Source organism: Ursus americanus, unplaced genomic scaffold (assembly GCF_024610735.1).
Source record: "Ursus americanus isolate L20-20 unplaced genomic scaffold, mUrsAme1.1.p SCAF_68, whole genome shotgun sequence".
Lineage (NCBI taxonomy): Eukaryota > Metazoa > Chordata > Mammalia > Carnivora > Ursidae > Ursus > Ursus americanus.
This window is the reverse complement of record NW_028273650.1, coordinates 803767-825519: the sequence shown is the minus strand read 5'-3', so window position 1 is coordinate 825519 and position 21753 is coordinate 803767. Positions and strand designations below refer to the sequence as shown.

Sequence of the window (21753 nt, the reverse complement as noted above, 5' to 3'; positions counted from 1 at the left end):
ACGCTGCTGTTCAAGGTGGCTCCTCCCAAGGGGGAATCTTCCCCTCCAACTATTCATCCCTCTGGTTCTACTCCCCCTCTCAGATGCACATTCTAACATGATAGCTCCTAGGTATCTGATGTGTACTTAAGTACAGGGCAGATAGATAAACCTGTGGTTGTAGCTATCATGTGAGCATAGGAGGGCCACAGGTTTGCCCCCATATTTGTGTGGGGGCCCTGGGTGTGGAGAACCCTCTTCCCATTCTCACCTCAGGCAGCACTGATCCTGGGCGGTCTGGTGCACCTGACACTTGTCTAGGAAGTTGGAATAGTTGAAGTCACAGACCAGCTCATCAATGATCTCCTGGGTGCAGCTCCGAAAATGCAGTGCCCCATATATATGGGGCCAGGAGACATTAGTGGCCTCACGGGACATTGCCACAAGGGGCCAGCCCCATTAGAAATCGTGTTCTCCAGTTAAGGCTAAGAGGAGCAGCAGAAAAGACATCCAACAAAGAGTAAGCCAGATGAAACCCTGGGGCTCATGATTAACATACAGGTGGTTGAGCTTGGTCCCCAGCACTCAGCTTCTCATCCTGCCTGCTATGACCTGGGGTGTGAACATGAAAGATGGGCAAGGTTCCAACACCTGGCACCTTGCTTCTGCCTAGGAAGGGCATCCTTCCTCTGCCCCCTCCTCTACACACACATACACATACACACACACACTTAGTGAGGGGCAAGAGTTGTGGGCCTGCTGAAGTAGGATCACTGTTGTTGCCTGCTCTCCAGTGGGCTGCCCTGAGCTGCCTTGTGTTACCTATTGGTGTCTCCTGCCACATAACCAGAAGCTTCAGAGAAGAAGGCTGAGCTGATGTCTACAGTGACATAAAAGTCTCTCACTCTGGACTTTCTTGGGCCCAAAGCCCCTGAAAGTAGGAATACAGCAAAAGAACATCTTGTTCTCTTGACGTCTCCACTCAAGTGAGCTGGAAAGCAGGCTTTCGTTGAATGTATGTGCCTGGTTACCAGAGTTCTAAGTTCAATTGGGGCCTATCACCAAGGAAGTGAGGTCGCTTCTTCAAGATTCCAGTACCTTGGCCTCTGCCGTCTCTTGGCAACGAACTGTTTACTTTTCTCCCCCATGTCATCTCCTTAACTGTACACTATGAGCCAAAAATGCCATAGCCACCACTCTCTGGAAATGTAACCAGGGTCTGAGGTTTCAGGAGACAGAGCTGAATTCAGACCTTTTTTGTTTTCCCAGTTCTGAGTCCTAAATCATTGTGTCTCTCACATATTCCCCACTTTCCCAAGCTGCTTAGTGGGGATCAGGCTAGAATCCACTTCTTAGAGACATCATCAGGTGTATGTGGATAATATAACATGGGTGGGGTGGTCCCCTGTGTATCTGAAGCACAATTTTCAGGATGGAAGAATTACAAGAAGGGGTGGGACTTGGCATGGAGGGCCGCTCAACAGAGGCCTGGGTTCCAACAATGTAATATTGGAACACTTTCCCACTTGGCCTTGTGTAAATGTGGGCACTATGATGGGGTGGAAATGAACAAAGAAGCAGATATTGCTATCCTCTGTAGTTAAACTGTTCAATTGTTTCCCATTATAATTAGAATGAGACCCAGTTGCCTCATTTTTAAAAAATTTTTTTTAAAGATTATATTTATTTATTTGACAGAGAAAGACAGCCAGCGAGAGAGGGAACACAAGCAGGGGGAGTGGGAGAGGAAGAAGCAGGCTCCTAGCGGAGGAGCCTGATGTGGGGCTCGATCCCATAACGCCAGGATCACGCCCTGAGCCGAAGGCAGATGCTTAACGACTGCGCTACCCAGGCGCCCCAGTTGCCTCATTTTTGTCTATGAGCGGAGCAGCCTTCACAGTGGCTCCCACCGATCCAGACTTGTGGTATAGGCATCACTCTCTAACCATTAGGTGGTTAGTTACTGGCTTCTGACCAATAGGATGCAGCCAATGTGATGAAATGTGATGTCTAAGTTTCAATTGCAAAGAGTTTCTAACTTCCTAGTTACTTTTCTTGTGTTCTGCGTCTCACTCCCTTTCCCTTTTTCTTCTTGATCTCTGAACCAAAAATCGAGCACAGATATTTTGAGCTGCCATGTGTAGAAGCACACATGGCAGAGAACTTGGCCTGTGCCAAGGCCAGAAGACACACAGGAACTCAGATTCTGAGTCCAAACAGCTTCCCGAATCATGTGAGCCAACTTGGGAGAAAATCCTCTGCCAGTCTTGCCTCAGTCACTGCTGCAGCCTCTGACACACCTTGAGCCTGGGGAACTATGCTTATTTGTGCCTGGACTCCTCACCCACAAAAACTGTGAGAAATTAAATATATACATTTTAAGATTCAGGGTATTGGGGCAAGGCAGTAACATAGGAACAATAGATAAGTAACAGTCTCCCAGGCCTCAGCACCTCTCCCTGCCTTCCTCCCTCCCCTCTGCTCTCCTCCTAGTGTCCCTCCAGCCACGAGGGCTGCCTTTTTCACCTCCTCTGGCCAAACCAGCTCTGTTAGTGAGTGTCTGCAACAGCGGTCCCTTCTTTCTGACACACCGCACACAGACTTGTGCAGGTCTAGCTCCCTTTTGTCAATCTGTTTTCAGCAATGTCACCCTCAGTGAGGCCTTTCATATTTTCCTATCCAATGACTCCCCAGCCTTCCTTCATTACACACTTCAGTCGTCGTATATAGCACTTGCTCTTTTCTTTCGCATTTTTGGTTTGTGCTTTGTCCATCTCTAGACTGTGAGCCCCTAAAAGCAGGGAGCTCTTGGTATTTTCAGCTCTCCTCATGGGTCCACCAAGGTACCTGGCATAGGGGAGTGCTTAGTGTATAGTTACTGAATGAATAACTGAGAAGATCTTGGAGCCCACCTCCCCTTTTAACAAGCTAGACTGTAGGGAGAAGCGCAACTAAAAGTTTTGAGCTGTTTCTGGGCAAGGGGACAACCACAATGGCCTCTGCCTGACTCTTCCTGCTCCAGTATCTCCAGCAGAACTGATGAGGCACCACGGACAAGGAAGCACCCTGCATCACGTTCTCTGTCTCTAGTGGTACAGCCCCAGGCAGGCACACCACCAAAGAAAGGGGTGCTTTCATTTGGGTGTCCTCAAGGCAGTGGCTTTCCAGAGTCAGAGTGGCAAAGGAGCAGGATCTCCAGGCTCCAAGAGCAGAATAAGGGACCACAGAAACCTCCCTTTCCTCCTTTTTCTGTCCACTCCCATGGTGTCCTCTTTACTATTCCAGCACCCTCACCTCAGCCAGAAGAGTGATTCTGCACCCACCCTTGTATGTCCAAACAAGGACCCTGAAGGTCTAATGGAGACTGGTCTTGCCCCTGGACCCCAGAGACAGTGTTCAGTGCTCTGGCACTTTCCCAGAGAACATAAACAAATGATAAGCAGGTATGCGCAAGCCCAAAGCGCAATGACCTATCACATCAATTGGAGCAGCTGTCATAACAACGACAAGAGACAACAAATGCTGGTGAGGATGTGGAGCAAAGGAGCCTATGCGCACTGGCGCCGGCACTGTGCAAAACAGTATGGAGCGTCCTCAACACACTGAACACAGAACCACCGTATGTGCAGCAGCTCCACGTCTGGGAACATTCCATAGAAAACAAAGGAATATGTCTAAGAAATACCTGCACTTCCATGTGCAAGAAGCTTTATTTACCATAGCTGAGACAAGGAAAACATCAGTGCCCATTAGTGGTGAATGGATAAAGAAGTGTTACCTACATAATGGAATATTAATCAGCCATAAGAAAAGGAAATCCTGCTAAGTGTGATAACAGTTTTGGACTTAGAGGCATTATGCCAAGTGAAACAAGTGAGACAGAGAAAGGCAAACACTATACATGTGTAGGTATAGATATATATAGGGAGATAGATACTATATAGATGATAGATACATAGACATTTTTCCCTTTTATGTGGAATCTAAAACAAAGAAAAGAAAAGGCGGAAAACTAATTCAGAAGAACAGATCAGATTAAAGTAACAAGAAACAGAGGGGAGGGCGGGGGCAGGGATTGAGTGAATGGTGAAAAGGTACAAACTTCCAGTTTTAAGATAAATAACAGGGATTTACAGTACAACATGATGACTGCAGTTGATACCGCTCTATGGTTTGAGAGGTGTTAAGAGAGTAAATTCTGAGAGTTCTTATCACATAATACCTTACACATACACAGTGTGTCAATTATATACAGTGATCAATTATATCAATAAAACTGGGCAAAAAATATTTTAATATTCATAATGGGCATCAGGAAAGTTGACTTGGTAAAAATAATGACACATAAGCAAAATGTAAAACAGCAGAACCCACAGTCAGTAGACTATGATATGGATAAAAAATCCAAGCCATTTGCATAAAAAATTGATTCTGATTTTTAAAATCAGTGAATTAAAGTTAAAGTAGATAAAATAGAATTTTAAATTGTGCTATAGTTTTAAAAATTGATCAAGGAATAAAATGTCTTATTAAATTAACTCTGAAAATACCGTTTTGAAAAAATTTTCATGTTTTGGAAAATTCTGATTTTAAGCTTTTAAGTGGGCACAGAATGAGAACATTTTGTTGGATCAAAGTTGTCTCCAGGAAAATGGGTGAGACAAAATAGCAGCACCAAAACGGCAAGACTAAATTGTCCTGTGTTCATTTCTCTGTATTTGCAGTTTTTAAAGAAAAAATATTTTTATTGACGTACAATACACATAATCAAAAATCTACCATCTACCGTCTACAAATCTACCATTTATAGGTTTATATTTCATTAAGTACATTAAGTTCATGGAATACATTTTAAATGTATTAAATGCATTAATACCCTTTCTACAACCTCCGTCTAACCCAACTTCACATCTCATTCACCTTGTGAAACTAAAACTCTACACCATGAATCAGAAACTTACCATTACTGCCTCATTCCAGCCCTTGGCAACACCATTCTACTTTCTGTCTTTATGAATCTACTTGGGTAGGTCCCAAAAGTGGAGTCAAAGCTTGCATTTTTATGAATGCACTTAATGTAAAAGTTCACCCATGTTGTGGCATATGTCAGTGTTTTCTTCCTCTTCTGAGATATTATTCATTCTTATTCCATCGTGTGTATAAACAACATCTGTTTCTCCTTGGACAGATAGTGGATTGTTTTCATGGTTTAGTTATTATGACTAATGATGGCATGAAAATGTATGTTCAGACAGATCTTCAAGACCATGGTGTCAATTAATTTGGGTATATACCCCAAAAGTAGAATTACTGGAACACAGGGTAAGTCTAATTTTAATTTTTTTTAAGAACTACCATACTGATTTCACAACTATGCTCAAATATTCCTACCACACACAATGAACAAGGTTTCAATTTCTCCATATCTTTGCCAACACTTGTTCTTTTCTTTTCTTCTAATTCTTTTTGTGTGTGTGTGGAAGAGTCATCTTGATGAAAAATGGTATTTCATTGCTTTTTTAAATGTGGATTTCTGGGGCATCTGGGTGGCTTAGCCATTAAGCATCTGCCTACGGCTCAGGTCATGATCCCAGGGTCCTGGGATCAAGCCCCGCATCAGGCTCCCTGCTCAGTCGGAAGCCTGCTTCTCCCTCTCACACTCTCCTTGCTTGTGTTCCCTCTTTCGCTGTCTCTCTCTGTCAAATAAATATTTTTTAAAATAAGTAAATAAAATAAAATGTGGATTTCCCTAAAAATTAGTGAGTCAAGTATCTTTTCAAATTCCTTTTCATGTGCGTGTCTTTGAGGATGTGTGTATTCACATTTTTTTGCACATTGACACATTACATTTGGTTTGGTTTTTGTTGCTGAGTTTATGTGTTCTCTGTATATTCCGGATATTGAGCCCCTTTCAGACACATGGTTTGCACTACGGTCTCCCGTCTTGTAGATTGTGTTTTTACCTCACTGATAATGTCTTTTAAGTTGTTTCTATTTTGATCTTCTGCTTAGATGATCTGTCCATTGTTGTGAGTGAAGTGGTGAAGTCTCCCACCATTAACGTAATTTATAGATAAGTTTTTTTACTTTGGTTATTAATTGGTTTATATAATTGGCTGCTCCCACATTGGAAGCATAGAAATTTATAATTTTTAAGTCTTCTTGCTGGATAGGCCCTTTAAGTATGATACGGTGTCCCCCTACATCTCTTACTACAGCCGTTAGTTTAAAATCTAATCTGTTTGATATGAAGATTGCTACCCAGCTTTCTTTTGAGATACATTAGTGTGGTAAATTGTTCTTCATCCCTTCACTTTCAATCTGGAGGGGCTTTAGGTTCAAACCGAGTCTATTGTAGACAACATACGGATAGGTCTTACTTTTAAAATCCAATCTTGTACTGTTTGTCTTTTTAGTGGAACATTCAGAGCATTTACATTCAGAATATGTATTGAAAGCTATGAATTTAGTGCCATTGTATTTAAAATCCCTGTTTCTGTAGATTGTCTCTGTTACTTTCTGGTCTGTTACCCTCGGGATCTGTTCGCCTGCAGTATCGCCCTTATTATTTCTTGTAGGGATGGCTTGGTGGTCATATGTTCTTTCAGTTTGTCTATCCTGGAAACTCTTTATCTCTGCTTCCATTCTGAATGATAGCATTGCTAAATAAGGTACTCGGCTCCATTTTCTTCTCATTTATTACCCTGCCCTTTCTCGCCTGCCAGGTTTCTGTGGACAGGTCTGATGTTATTCTGATGTTCCTCCCTCCGTATGTAAGAAATCCCTTCCCTCTAGCTACTCTCTGCATAGCTTCCTTGGTTTTAGGATTTGCAAGCTTCACTATTATATGTCGTGGTGTTGATCTATTTTTATTGATTTGAGGAGGAGTCCTCTCTGCCTCTTGGACGTGAATGCATGTTTCTTTCCCCAGATTTGGGAAGTTCTCAGCCATGATTTGATCAAATATACCTTCCAGCCCCCCTTCTTTGTCCTAATGATCCTGATATTGGTTCTTTCCAATGTACCATTAAATTCTCTAAGTCTCTCTTCATATGTTGTGGGTTGTTTTTCTCTATTTTCTTCAATTTCCTTCCTTTCCATCAGCCCATCTTCTAGATCACTTATTATCTTTTCTGCCTCATTGACCCTGGCTGTTAGAACGTCCAATTCAGCCTGATTAGATCTCATTTCTGCCCTTATACATTACATATTGTCATTAATGCTTTTTCCTACCCTAGCTATTGATTTTATGATTGCTATCCTGAATGCTACCTCTGACATCATGCTTATATCCTTATCATTAGTTCTGTGGCAGAGGACATGGTCTCCGGTTCTTTTCTTTGTTGAGAGTTCTCCTTCTAGTCATTCTATTGAGGGATGGTTGAGCGAATACACAGAGTCCAAAATATCAACCACAAACCAAGGAAGACGCACTCTAGAAAATACTCCAAGTGGTCGGAAGCTACCACAGATACCCAAACAAAGCCACGATTATCCTAAACAGTCATTACAGTGGGGCAGAGAGACTATAAGCACTCAGGGTGGACAAGGCAGGGTGATCTGTCTGTTCCTGATTGATTTTTGGTCTCTGTCTTAGAAGACACCATGTCCCAAAATTGCAAACAATCTGGAACTTATATATATAACATATACATTTCACATACATAACAAAATGGAGTAGTGTGAAAAGGATTGGTATGAGGTATAAAAAGTATAAAAGGTAGATATGAAAATATAAAAACCCACTTCAAATCATAAATTGGGAAATAAGAGTATTTGAGATGGTAACAAGGTAAAAAAAATTAAATAAATGTAAAATTTTAGCTTGAAGTATAAATGAGTCTTGAGGGAACACCTGGACCTCAATATATTAGTTTCCCCTGGCGCTGGAGTTTTGCAGTCCTGTAGGAAATAAGCGTGTCACTTACCTGTTCTTCCGGTCTGTCTTCTGGGGGAGGGGCCTGCTGCTTGGCTGTTCAGGCTGCTCTGCCTGGTTGGCCTTTCACCACCACTTGTCAGGGGGTTGGGTTTAACGTGAGGAGGTTGTCTGTGTGGCTTTGTTCCCTGGCAGATTTCCATGCCTCCTTAGAGGGTCAGAGGAAATACGGCTGTGCAGAAAACTCTGGCCTAGGGCAACAAGATCACAGTCACCTTTCTTCAATGAAACTTCCAGGTCAAAACATCTCCACTTGGAAAAAAACCTGTCAGCCAAGAATGCTTTATTTGGAAAAGCTGTCCTTCAGAAATAAAGGAGAGACAAAGACTTTTCCAAACAAAGAAAAGCTAAATGAGTTCCTCACTACTAGACCTGCCGTAAGAGAAGAATTAACACCTGTACTACTTAAACTCTTCCAAAAATATCAACATAAGAGGAATACACACAAACACATTTTAAGAGGCCAGTATCACCATGATACCAAAACCAAATAAAAAGACTACAAGAAAAGAAAATTATATACTGGTGTCCCCGATGAATATAGATGAAAAAATTCTCTTTAAGTATTAACAGACTGAATTCAGCAGCATCTTAAAGGACCATATACCACGATCAACTGGGATTTGTCCAGGGGGTGCAAGGATGGTTCAATATATGCAAATCAATCACTGTGTGACACATCACATTAACAGAATGAAAGATAAAAATCATATGAATATCTCAATAGATACAGAAAAAGCATTTGACATGCATTTGACAAAGTACAACATGCATTCATGATAAAAACCCTCAACAAATTGGATCGTGAAGAAACGTACCTCAACACAATAAAGGCCACATACGGCAAACCCACAGCTAACATCATACTCATTGGTGAAAGACTGAAAATTTGTCATGTAAGATGGGGAACAAGACAAGGGTGCCCACTCTCAACACTCCTATTCAATACAGTACTCGAAGTCCTAGCAGAACCATCAGACAAGACAAAGAAATCATAGGCATAAAAATTGGGAAGGGAGAAGTTAAAACTGTCTCTATTTGCAGGTGACATATAGAAATCCTAAAGACTATAAAAACAACCCTGTTAGGTCTAATCAATGAATTCAGTAAAGTTGTAGGATAGAAAATAAATGTACAACTAGCAGTAGCATTCCTATACACCAACAACAAGCTATCTGAAAAAGATATAAGGAAAAAGATACAAAGAACACAATCCATTTATGTTAGGGAGAAAAACAACAAAATACTTAGAAATAAACTTGAGCATGGAGGTGAAAGATCTCTTCACGGAAAACAAGAAGACATTGATGACAGATACAAAAAAAAAAAGAAACCCACCAATGAATTGAATGGTATTGCATGTTTATGAATTGCAAGAAATAATGTTAATTACCCAAGCCACCAATAGACTCAATGAATTTCCTATCAAGATTCCAATGACTTTTTTTGCAGTAAGAAAAAAAAATCCTAAAATTTGAATGAAACAATGAAAGACTTTGGATAACCAAAACAATCTCTAGAAAGAATAAAGCTGGAGGCATCACACTGCCTGATTTCAACTGTATTATAAAGCTATAGTAAATCAAAATCTTATGGTAGTGGCATAAAAACAGACACATAGACTAATGAACACAAGAGAGAGCCCAGAAATAAACCAGACACATACGGTTTTTGAGAAGGGAGGCATTCTCAATGGAGAAAAAAAAACAGCTTCTTCAGTAAATGATGCTGGGAGAAGTGGATATTCACATGTCAAAGAACAAAACTGGACCCCTATCTTACATCATCCACAAAAATTTACTCAAAACAAATAAAAGACTTACAGGGAAGACCTGAAATCATAAAATTCCTACAAGAAAACATAGAGAATAAACGACTTGACATTGGTCTTGGTAAGTATATTTTAAAAATAACACCAAAAGCACAAGCAACAAAATAAAAAAAAAAAAAGTGGTACTACACTCAAAAGCCTCTTCACAGTGAAAGAAATAATCAACAAAATGAAAATGCAACATATGGAATGGGAAAATATTTGCAAATCATGTATCTGAAGAGAAATTAATACCTAAAATATATACATAACTCATACAACTCAGTTGTATGCGAAAAAGAGAAAGAAAGAAAAGAAAGTAAAGAATATAAAAGAAAAAAGAAACCAACTAAAGAAAGGACCAAGGACCTAAATAGACATTTCTCCAGAGAAGACAAATGGACAACCAGCACATAAAAAAGGTGTTCAGGGGCGCCTGGGTGGCACAGTGGTTAAGCGTCTGCCTTCGGCTCAGGGCGTGATCCCGGCGTTATGGGATCGAGCCCCACATCAGGCTCCTCCGCTAAGAGCCTGCTTCTTCATCTCCCACTCCCCCTGCTTGTGTTCCCTCTCTCGCTGGCTGTCTCTATCTCTGTCAAATAAATAAATAAAATCTTTAAAAAAAAAAAAAAAAGGTGTTCAACATCTAATCTTTACGAAGATACAAATCAAAACCACAAAAACCACAACGAGATATTCTTGTTAGAATGATTATTATCAAAATGACAAAAGATAACAAATGTTGATGAAGGTGTAGAAAAAAGGGAACTCCTGTGCACTGTTGGTGGGAATATAAATTGGCATAGCCAGTATGGAAAAAACTATGAACTTTCTTCAAATATTAAAAATAAAATAACCAGGGGCGCCTGGGTGGCACAGCGGTTAAGCGTCTGCCTTCGGCTCAGGGCGTGATCCTGGCGTTATAGGATCGAGCCCCACATCAGGCTCCTCCGCTATGAGCCTGCTTCTTCCTCTCCCACTCCCCCTGCTTGTGTTCCCTCTCTCACTGGCTGTCTCCATCTCTGTCAAATAAATAAATAAAATCTTTAAAAAAAATAAAAATTAAAATAACCAAAGGATCCCGCAATTCCACTTCTGGTTACATAGCTGAACAAACTGAGACTAACATGTTGAAAAAAAAGAAGTTAGCCTGTTGAAGAAGTATTGCCACCCCCATGTTCATAGCAGCATTATTTACAATAGCCAAGATATGGAAACAACCTGTATCTATCAACAGAGTAATGGATAAAGAAAATGTAGTCTGTATATCCAATGGAATACTATTCAGCCATAAAAAAAAAGGAAATCCTGTCACTTGAGACCGCACGGATGGTCCTTGAGGACATTATACTAAATAAGTCAGCAGAGAAAGACAAATACTAGATGATCTCACTTATATGTGGACCCTAAAACATAAAACAAATAGAAAAACAAATAGAAAAAGAGATCAGATTTATGGTTACCAGAGGCACGGGGTGACGGGAGGGAAAACTGAATGAAGGGGATCAAAGGTACAAACCACAGCTGTAAGTCCTGAGAATGTCATGTGCTACACAATCACTGTAGTTAACACTGCTGCATGTTGTAGCTGAAAGTTGCTGTCCTCTAGTTCAACCTCATTGAAATATTAGGAATCCCAAGCTTAATCCGAACGGTTTGAGCCCAAGGTCACAGAGCTCCCACGTTGCTGTTTTCAATTGCTACCATAATACAGAACACTTGGAAGGAGCATCTGTATTCCAGGAACACAGCCAAATATCCTTTATTCACTAACTCTTCTGACCCTGTGACTCCATACCCTTTACTTGTCGTAGTCAGAATTCAGTTAGATAGAAACTGCCTTTCTGATTCTAACAGTACTAACGCACTATGTTTTCAACACAAGCTGCCTATAATATAGTTTAAAGTATATTTATGATGTGTATGAAAAATAAAAAAAATTATTAGATGATAGTTAAGGTCCCAGAGGCTCGACAAATTCCACAGTTCTCAAAAAGATGGCCCCAAAGCCAGCAGCATTACCTACACATTTGTCAGAAATGCAAATACTCTAGCCCTCGAGAGAACTATTGAATCAGAATCCAGTGGGATTTACCTTTGGCATCAACAAGTCTTCCAGGCAATTCTAATGCACACCAAAGTTTGAGAAACACTGCTTTAATTGTTTACATTGTTTGCACAAAGACAAGGGTGGATAATTAGTCATAGTCATCTCCATAAACTCAATAAAAGCAACGGATTAAAAAAATACAGGCAAACTCACATATCTCATACAGAAAATTTACAATTTATAAAAAATTCTACAATATGCTTTAGAAGCTTAAAGAAAAGTGTGAAGACACATGAAACCTCATGATATATTTGGGTTTTGTGATGAGCACTGAGTGTTATACACAACTGATGAATTACTGAACTCTAAAGATATTTAGGTTTTGTTTTAATTTATGACTGAATGTAGTGTTCATTTCTGTTTCATAAATGCATTTAAAACACCACATATGCCTAGTAATAAATGAAACCTCAAGAAACTAGATGAGTCTCAAACAAACAACCTAACTTTACCCCTTAAGGCACTGGAAAGAGAACACATCAGGCCAAAGTTATTAGAAGGAAAGAAATAACAAAGATTAGAGCAGGGAAAAATGAAGCGGGACTAAAAGGATAATGGAGTATACCAACGAAACTAAGAACTGATTCTCTGAAAATAAAATTGACAAGCCTTTACCTAGATTTCCCCCACCCCCAAAAACAAGGAGAGAGAGAGAGGGAGAGACAGAACTCATATAAAAAATGAAAGAGTGATACCAGAGAAATGCCAAAGATCATAAGAAACTACTCTGAACAATTATATACAAAAAAATTGGACAACCTAAGGGAAACTGATAAACTCCCAGAAACATACAACTTGCTAAGACTGAATCCTGATGAAATGGAAAATCTGAACAGATTATTAGTAAGCAGGTTGAATCAGTAATTGAAAACCTCCAAAAAACAAAACTTCAGGACTAGATGGTTTCACAGGTGAATTCTACAAAATATTCAAAAAGGAATTAATACTCAAATTCTTCCAAAAAATAAAGGAGGAGGGAATTCTTCCAAACTCATTTTATAAAACCGGAATTCTTCTGATACCTGATCCAGACAAGGATTCTGCAAGAAAAACATTACAGGCCAATATTCCTAATATACACTTACAAAAATCCTCAACAAAATATTAGCAAACCAAATTCAGTAATACACTAAAAGGATCATATACACATATCTAGAAAAGTGTTGTTACAGCTGATGTCAGAGAAATTATCTGTGTTCTCTTCTAAAATTTTTATGGTTTCAGGACTCATATTTAGGTCCTTAAGCTTTTTGAGTTAATTTTTGTCTATGGTGGAAAAAAAGTGGTCCAGTTTCATTCTTCTGCACGTTGCTGTCCAGTTTCCCCAAGATCATCTGCTGAAGCGGCTTTATTTTCCCCACTGTATACTTTTGTGGCCTTTGTTGAAGATTAATTGACCATATAGTTGTGGAATTATTTCTGAGCTTCCTATTCTGTCCTATCGCTCTGTGTGTCTATTTTTGTGCCAGTACCATACTGTTTTGATTACGACATGTTTGTACCGTAAATTAAAGTTTGGAATTGTGATACTTCCAGCCATGTTCCAGGATATTTAGGATTTTTTGCGATTCCATACAAATTCTAGGTCTGTTCTGGTTCGGTGGAAAATGCTGTTGGTGTTTGATAGGGATTGCCTTAAATCTGTGGATTAGATAGTATGGACATTTTAAGAATATTAATTCTTCCAATCGACAAACATCGAATGTCTTTACTTTTTGTGTGTGTGTCATGACTTTAAATCAGTGTATTTATAGTTTTCAGAGTCCCGGTCTTAAAGCCTCTTTCATTAAATTTATTCCCAAGTGTGTGTGTGTGTGTGTGTGTGTGTGTGTGTGTGTGTGTGTTTAATCGTTGGTGCAGTTGTAAATGGGATTACTTTCTCAATTTCTCTTTCTGCTATTTCATTCTTAGTGCGTAGAGATGGAACAGATCTGTGTATTAATTTTGCATCTTGTAATTTTACTGAACTTATGAGTTCTAGTGACTTTTTTTTTTGGTAGGGTCCTTAGAGTTTTCTAGATACAGTATCGTGCTATCGTGCTATACACGAATAGTGACAGTTTTACTTCTCCCTTACCAATTTAGATGCCTTTTCTTTCTTTTCCTGGTCTGACTGCTGAGGTCAGGACTTGCAGTACTATATTAAACAAAAGCGCTGGGAGTGCACATCCTTGTCTTCTTTCTGATCTTAGAAGCAAAACTTTTGGTTTTTCACCATTGAGTATGACGTTAGCTGTGTGTTTAAGATATATGGTTACTGTTATTATTTTGGGGTACGTTCCCTCTAATCTTACTTTGTTGAGCATTTTTGTCATCACTGGGTGCTGTACCTTGTCAAGTGCTTTTTTTTTTTTTTTTTGAAATGATCATATGGTTTATATCCTTTACTCTTGTTAATGTGATGTATCATGTTGATTGATTTGTGAATATCGAACACCTTTGCATTGCTGGAAAAATCCTACTTAATTGTGGTAAATAATTTTTTAATGTATCAGATTTGGTTTGCTAATATTTTGTAGACAGTTTTTGTATCTGTGTTCCTCAGAGATATTGGCCTGTTGGTTTTTTCCCCCCTTTTTTGGTAGTGTCTTTATCTGCTTTTGGTATCATGGTAATGCTGGCTTTGTAGAACGAATTTGGAAACTTTCCTTCTTCCATTTTTTAGAATAGTTTGAGGTGAGTAGGTATTAACTCCTATTTGAATTTGGTAGAACTCACCTGTGAAGCCATCTGATCCAAGACATTGGTTTCGTGGGAGTTTTTTGATTACTGGTTCATTTCACTGCTAGTAGCTTGTTCAATTTTCTATTCCCGACTTAGCTTGGGAAGTTTATATGTTATTAGGATAAACCTTTCTTCTGGGGAAGGAGAAAAGATGGCGGAGGAGTAGGGGACCCCTTTCTCAGCTGGTCCCCTGAGTCGAGCTGGATATCTACCAGACCAGCCTGAACACCCACGAAATCAGCCTGAGATACAGGAAGATACATCTGGATCTCTACAAATGAACATCTCCAGTGCTGAGTATTGACGTACGAAGTGGGGAGCCATGAATCTGCACACAGATAACGGAAGATAAACGGAAGGGGGAGGGAGCCGCTATGCTTGAGCACTGGGAAGCAGTAGCCACCTGCATTGGGGAGTTGGCCAGACTCGTGGACTAGCACCCGCGAGAGAGCAGACTGAGACCTGGGAATGCGTGTGCAACCAGACTGAAAACCGGAGCTCTAGAGCGCACACTCCAACTAGACTGGAAACCGAGAGTTTGGGAGCGTGCGTGCAACCACACTGAAAATCGGCACTCTGCAGTGCTCACTGCAACCGGACTGATCCTGGGAGTTCAGGAGCGCGCGTGACCAGACTGAAAACCGGCGCTCCAGAAAGCGCGTGAACAACACTGAAACAGGGAGCTTGGGAGTGTGCATGGAAACAGGGGGCAGCTGGCAGTGTTAGAAGCACAAAGGACAGAGACGTGCCAGCCCTGGAAGTGAGGGCCGGGAGAGCGGCTGTGGGGCACACAACCCGGGATGCTGCAGGGGTTTTGGCAGCAGCAACGGAAACAGAGTTAAAGTGGCCAAGAGAGCTCCGTGGAGAGCAGACTGTGATCCCTCTGTTCTGAGAAGAGGCCAGGATACGGCCACTGCTGCTCTGACTCTCAGAAGAGTCACAGAAAACCGCCAGGGAAAGCCACCAGAGAACAAAAGCCCGGAAATACCAGCTCACATTGTGCCCATCCCCAAGGGGGGATCCCTTGCAGGGGACAGGGCGACTCTACCCAAACAGGGTTGCCTGAGTATCAGCGCGGCAGGCCCCTCCCCCAGAAGGCAGGCTGAAAAATCAAGAAGCCCACATCCTTAAGGTCGCTATAAAACAAGTGCACACTACCTGGGTTCTGGTTAATAATTTGGGCTCTGTGCATCCCCGCAACCTCTCCTCATCAGAATGACGAGGAAGAGAAACCCTTGGCAATGAAAGGAGACAGAGACTGTGGCCTCTGCCACAGAAATGATGGATATGGATATAAATAAATTGTCAGAGATGGAGTTCAGAGTAACAGTGGTCAAGATGATGCGTAGGCTTGAAAAAAATATTAATGAAAATATTAACAAGAATATAGAATCGCTAAGGGTGGAAATGAGAGCGTATCTGGCAGAAATTAAAAATACTATGAATTAATTGCAGTCTAAACTAGACGCCCTGATGGCCAGGGTAAATGAGGCAGAAGAATGAATTAGTGAATTAGAGGATGGGATGGTAGAAGAGAAAGTTAAAACAGAAACTTGGCGCAAAAAAATCCAATCTCAAGAGTGGAGAATACGGGAGGTTACTAACACAGTGAAATGTTCCAATGTCAGAATCATCGGCATCCCCTAGGGGTTGGAGAAAGACAGAGGTCTAGAAGAGATATTTGAACAAATTGTAGCTGAGAACTTCCCTAATCTGGCAAAGGAAACAAGCATTCATGTCCAAGAGGCAGAGGGGACCCATCTAAGGTCAATGACAACAGAGCTACACCACGTCGCGTCATAGTGCATTTCACAAATATTAGATCCAAGGATACAGTATTGAAAGCGGCCAGGGGGAAGAAAATTCTTACGTACAGAGGGAAAAATATCAGAATAACGTCAGACCTGTCTACAGAGACCTGGCAGGCTAGGAAAGGTTGGCAGGGTATTTTCAAAGCTCTATCCGAAAAGAACATACAGCCAAGGATCCTTTATCCAGCAAGGCTGTCATTCAGAATTGATGGAGAGATAAGGACCTTCCAGGATTGGCAGAAACTTACCGAATTCGTAACCACCAAGCCAGCCCTACATGAGATATTAAGGGGGGGGGGGGTGTTCTATAAAAGTAAAAAGGCCCCAAGAGTGATACAGAACAGAAATTTACAATCTATAGAAACGAATACTTCGCAGGCAACATGAACTCATTAAAATCATACCTCTAAGAATCACTCTCAATTTGAATGGCCTAAATGTTCCGATAAATGCCACAGGGTTGCAGATTGGATAAAAAGACATGACCCATCCATTTACTGTCTACAAGAGACTCATCTTGAACCTAAAGATACATCCAGACTGAAAGTGAAGGGACGGAAAACCATTTTTCATGCCAATGGACCTCAAAAGAAAGCTGGGGTAGCAATTGTCATATCAGACAGATTAGATTTTAAACTAAAGACGATAGTTAGAGATACAGAAGGACACTATATTATTCTTAAAGGATGTATTCAACAAGTGGATATGACAATTATAAATATCTATGCTCCCAACAGGGAAGCAGCTAGATACACAAGCCAACTCTTAACCAGAATAAAGAGACATATAGATAATAATACGTTAATAGTAGGGAACCTCAACACTCCTCTCTCAGCAATAGACAGATCACCTAAGCAGAAAATCAACAAAGAACCAAGAACTTTGAATGACATACTGGACCAGATGGACCTCATAGATATATACAGAATACTACACCCCAGAACAACAGAATACTCATTCTTTTCGAATGCACAGGGAACGTTCTCCAGAATAGATCACATACTGGGTCACAAAACAGGTCTCAACCGATACCAAAAGACTGAGATTATTCCCTGCATATTCTCACACCGCAATGCTTTGAGAATGGAACTCAATCACAAGGAAAAATTTGGAAGAAACTCAAACACTTGGAAACTAAGAAGCATCCTGCTCAGGAATGATTGGGTAAACCAGGAAATTAAAAATCAATTTAAGCAATTTATGGAGACCAACGACAATGAAAACACATCGGTCCAAAACCTATGGGACACTGCAAAGGTGGTCCTAAGGAGAAAATACATAGCCATCCAAGCCTCACTCAAAAGAATAGAAAAATCTAAAATGCAGTTTTTATATTCACACCTCAAGAAGCTGGAACTGGAACAGGTCTAACCCACGCACAAGAAGGCAGGTGATCAAGATTAGAGCAGAGATCAATGAATTAGAAACCAGGAGCACAGCAGAGCAGATCAACAGAACTAGAAGCTGGTTCTTTGAAAGAATCAACAAGATCGATAAGCCGCTGGCCAGACTTATTCAAAAGAATAGAGAAAGGACCCAAATTAATAAAATTATGAATGAAAAGGGAGAGATCACAACCTACACCAATGAAATAGGAAGGATCATTAGAAACTTTTTATCAACAGCTTTATGCCAATAAATTAAACAACCTGGGAGAAATGGATGCCTTCCTGGAAACCTATAAACGACCAAGACTGAAACAGGAAGAAATTGGTTACTTAAACAGACCGATTAATTATGAAGAGATTGAGGCAGTGATCAAAAACCTCCCCAAAAACATGAGTCCAGGGCCTGACGGATTCCCCAGGGAATTCTACCAAACATTCAAAGAAGAAATAATACCTATTCTCCTGAAGCTGTTTCAAAATATAGAAATAGAAGGAAAACTACCAAAGTCATTCTATGAGGCCAGAATTACCTTGATCCCCCAACCAGGCAAAGACCCCATCAAAAAGGAGAATTACAGACCGATATCCCTGATGAATTTGGACGCCAAAATTCTCAACAAGATCCTACCTAGCTAATAGGAGGCAACAGTTCATTAAAAGGATTATCCATCAAGACCAAGTGGGATTCATCCCTGGGATGCAAGCGTGGTTCAACATTCGCAAATCGATCAGTGTGATAGATCATATCAGCAAGAAAAGAGTCAAGAACCATATGAGCCTCTCAATTGATGCAGAAAAAGCATTTCACAAAATACAACATCCTTTCCTGATTAAAACCCTTCAGACTGTGGGAATAGAGGGTACATTCCTCAATTTCATATTCTATGAAAAGCCTACAGTGAATATCATTCTCAATGGGGAAAAGCTGGAAGCCTTTCCCTTAGGTCAGGAACACGACAAGGATGCCCACGCTATTATTCTTCAACTTAGTACTAAAAGTCCTTGCAGCAGCAATCAGACAACAAAAAGGGATAAAAGGTCTCCAAATCGGCAAAGAAGATGTCAAACTGTCTCTCTTCGCAGATGACATGATACTCTATATGGAAAACCCAAAAGACTCCACCCCCAAACTACTAGAACTTATAGAGCAATTCAGTAATGTGGCGGGATACAAAATCAATGCTCAGAAATCAGCTGCATTTCTATACAAGAACAATGAGACTGAAGAAAGAGAAATCAGGGAATCCATTCCATTTACAATAGCACGAAAAATCATACATTATCTCGGAATTAACTGAACCAGAGATGTAAAGGATCTATATTCTAGAAACTACAAATCGCTCTTGAAAGACATTGAAGAAGACACAAAAAGATGGAAAAATATTCCATGCTCATGGAACGGAAGAATTAACATCATTAAAATATCTATGCTACCTAGAGCAATCTACACATTCCATGCTATCCCAATCAAAATACCAATGACTTTTTTCAAAGAACTGGAACAAACAGCCCTTAAATTTGTATGGAACCAGAAAAGGCCCCGAATAGCCAAGGAATTGTTGAAAAGGAAAACAAAGCTGGGGGCATCACGTTGCCTGATTTCAAGCTGTACTACAAAGCTGTGATCACAAAGACAGCATGGTATTGGCACAAAAAAAGACACATAGACCAATGGAACAGAATAGAGAACCCAGAAATGGACCCTCGGCTCTTTGGGCAAATAATCTTTGACAAAGCAGGAAAAAACATCCAGTGGAAAAAAAGACAGTCTCTTCAATAAATGATGCTGGGAAAAATTGGACAGCTACATGCAGAAGAATGAAACTTGACCACTCTCTCACACCATACACAAAGATAAACTCCAAATGGATAAAAGACCTCGATGTGAGACAGGAATCCATCAAAATCCTAGAGGAGAGCATAGGCAGCAACCTCTACGACATCGGCCACAGCAACTTTTTTCATGACGCATCTCCAAAGGCAAGAGAAACAAAAGATAAAATGAACTTGTGGGACTTCATCAACATCAAAACCTTCTGCACAGCCAAGGAAACAGTCAAAAAAACTAAGAGGCAGCCCACGGAACGGGAGAAGATATTTGCAAATGACACTACAGATAAAAGACTAGTATCCAAAATCTACAAAGAACTTCTCAAACTCAATACACGAGAAAAAAATAAACAAATCCTAAAATGGGCAGAAGATATGAACAGACACTTTTCCAATGAAGACATACAAATGGCTAACAGACACATGAAAAAATGTTCAAAATCATTAGCCATCACGGAAATTCCAATCAAAACCACACTGAGATACCACCTTGTGCCAGTTAGAATGGCAAAAACGGACAAGGAAGGAAACACCAAATGTTGAAGAGGATGTAGAGAAAGGGGTTCCCTCCTACATTGTTGGTGGGAATGCAAGTTGGTATAGCCACTCTGGAAAACAGTGTGGAGGTCCCTTAAAAAGTTAAAAATTGAGCAACCCTATGATCCAGCCATTGCACTACTGGGTATTTACCCCAAAGATACAGACGTAGTGAAAAGAAGGGCCATATGCACCCCAATGTTCACAGCAGCATTGTCCACAATAGCTAAATTGTGGAAGGAACCGAGATGCCCTTCAACAGATGACTGGATTAAGAAGTTGTGGTCCATATATACAATGGAATATTACTCAGCTATCAGAAAGAACGAATTCTCAACGTTTGCTGCAACATGGATGGCACTGGAGGAGATAATGCTAAGTGAAATAAGTCAAGCAGAGAAAGACAATTATCATATGATTTCTCTCATCTATGGAACATAAGAACTAGGAAGATCGGTAGGGGAAGAAAGGGATAAAGAAAGGGGGGTAGTCAGAGGGGGGAATGAAGCATGAGAGACTATGGACTCTGAGAAACAAACTGAGGGCCTCAGAGGGGTGGGGGGTGGGGGAATGGGATAGACCGGTGATGGGTAGTAAGGAGGGCACGTATTGCATGGTGCACTGGGTGTTATATGCAACTAATGAATCATCAAACTTTACATCAGAAACCAGGGATGTACTGTATGGTGACTAACATAACAGAAAAGAAAAAAAAGAAAAAAATTTAAAAATTTTTTAATTCAATTAATTTTTAATTAACTTAATTATTAACTAATTAAAAATAAATAAATAAATAAATAAATAAATAAATAAATAAATAAATAAAAGGGGGAGAAAGGAAAAAAACGTAAGCACACAAAATCAGGGAACAGGACAGGGATAACAGCCCCAGATACAGAGGAAAAACCTGGATAAAACAGATGATTTTCTATGAATGTATAAATCACCAAAACTAAACCAGAAAATGATAGCAAATCTAAAAAAGCACTAAGCTTTTTTTTTTTTTTTTAAGATTTTATTTATTAATTTGACGTAGAGAGACAGCCAGCAAGAGAGGGAACACAAGCAGGGGGAGTGGGAGAGGAAGAAGCAGGCTCCTAGCGGAGAAGCCTGATGTGGGGCTTGATCCCAGAACGCTGGGATCACGCCCTGAGCCGAAGGCAGAGGTTTAAGAACTGAGCCACCCAGGTGCCCCAAAAGCACCAAGCTTAGGTAGTTTTACTGGGGAATTCCACCAAATTTAAGGAAACAGATCATTTCAAGAGTATTTAAACTGGCTAAAGCAGAGAAAGCTTTTAATAAAGCTAAGGAAAGCACTAAAACAACTTGATAAAGATTACATTAAAAACAAAATTACAAACTGGTTTCACAAATCACAATGTAAAATGACTAAGTAAAATATTACTAGAATCTGGCTACACACTAACAGAGTTTTCACTGATGATTCAATAATAGGACGATGATTCAATAACATAAAATCTGTTACTATTATTCATATTAACAGGTCAAGGAAGAACATCTGTATAATTTCACAGATGCTAAAACAGTATTTAATAAAATTCAACAACCATTTTTGATTAAAAAAACAAAGAGCAACAACACAGCCCTTAGTAAAATAACTAGTGTGG

General features: G+C 40.2%; 1 protein-coding gene across 1 annotated transcript in view; it reads right to left on the bottom strand.

Moving 5' to 3' along the window:
• The window catches only part of LOC123786485 (uncharacterized), a 67991-nt gene that overhangs the window by 25602 nt on the left and 20636 nt on the right, over window positions 1-21753 (bottom strand). The gene's annotated exons all lie outside the window — the stretch shown is intronic.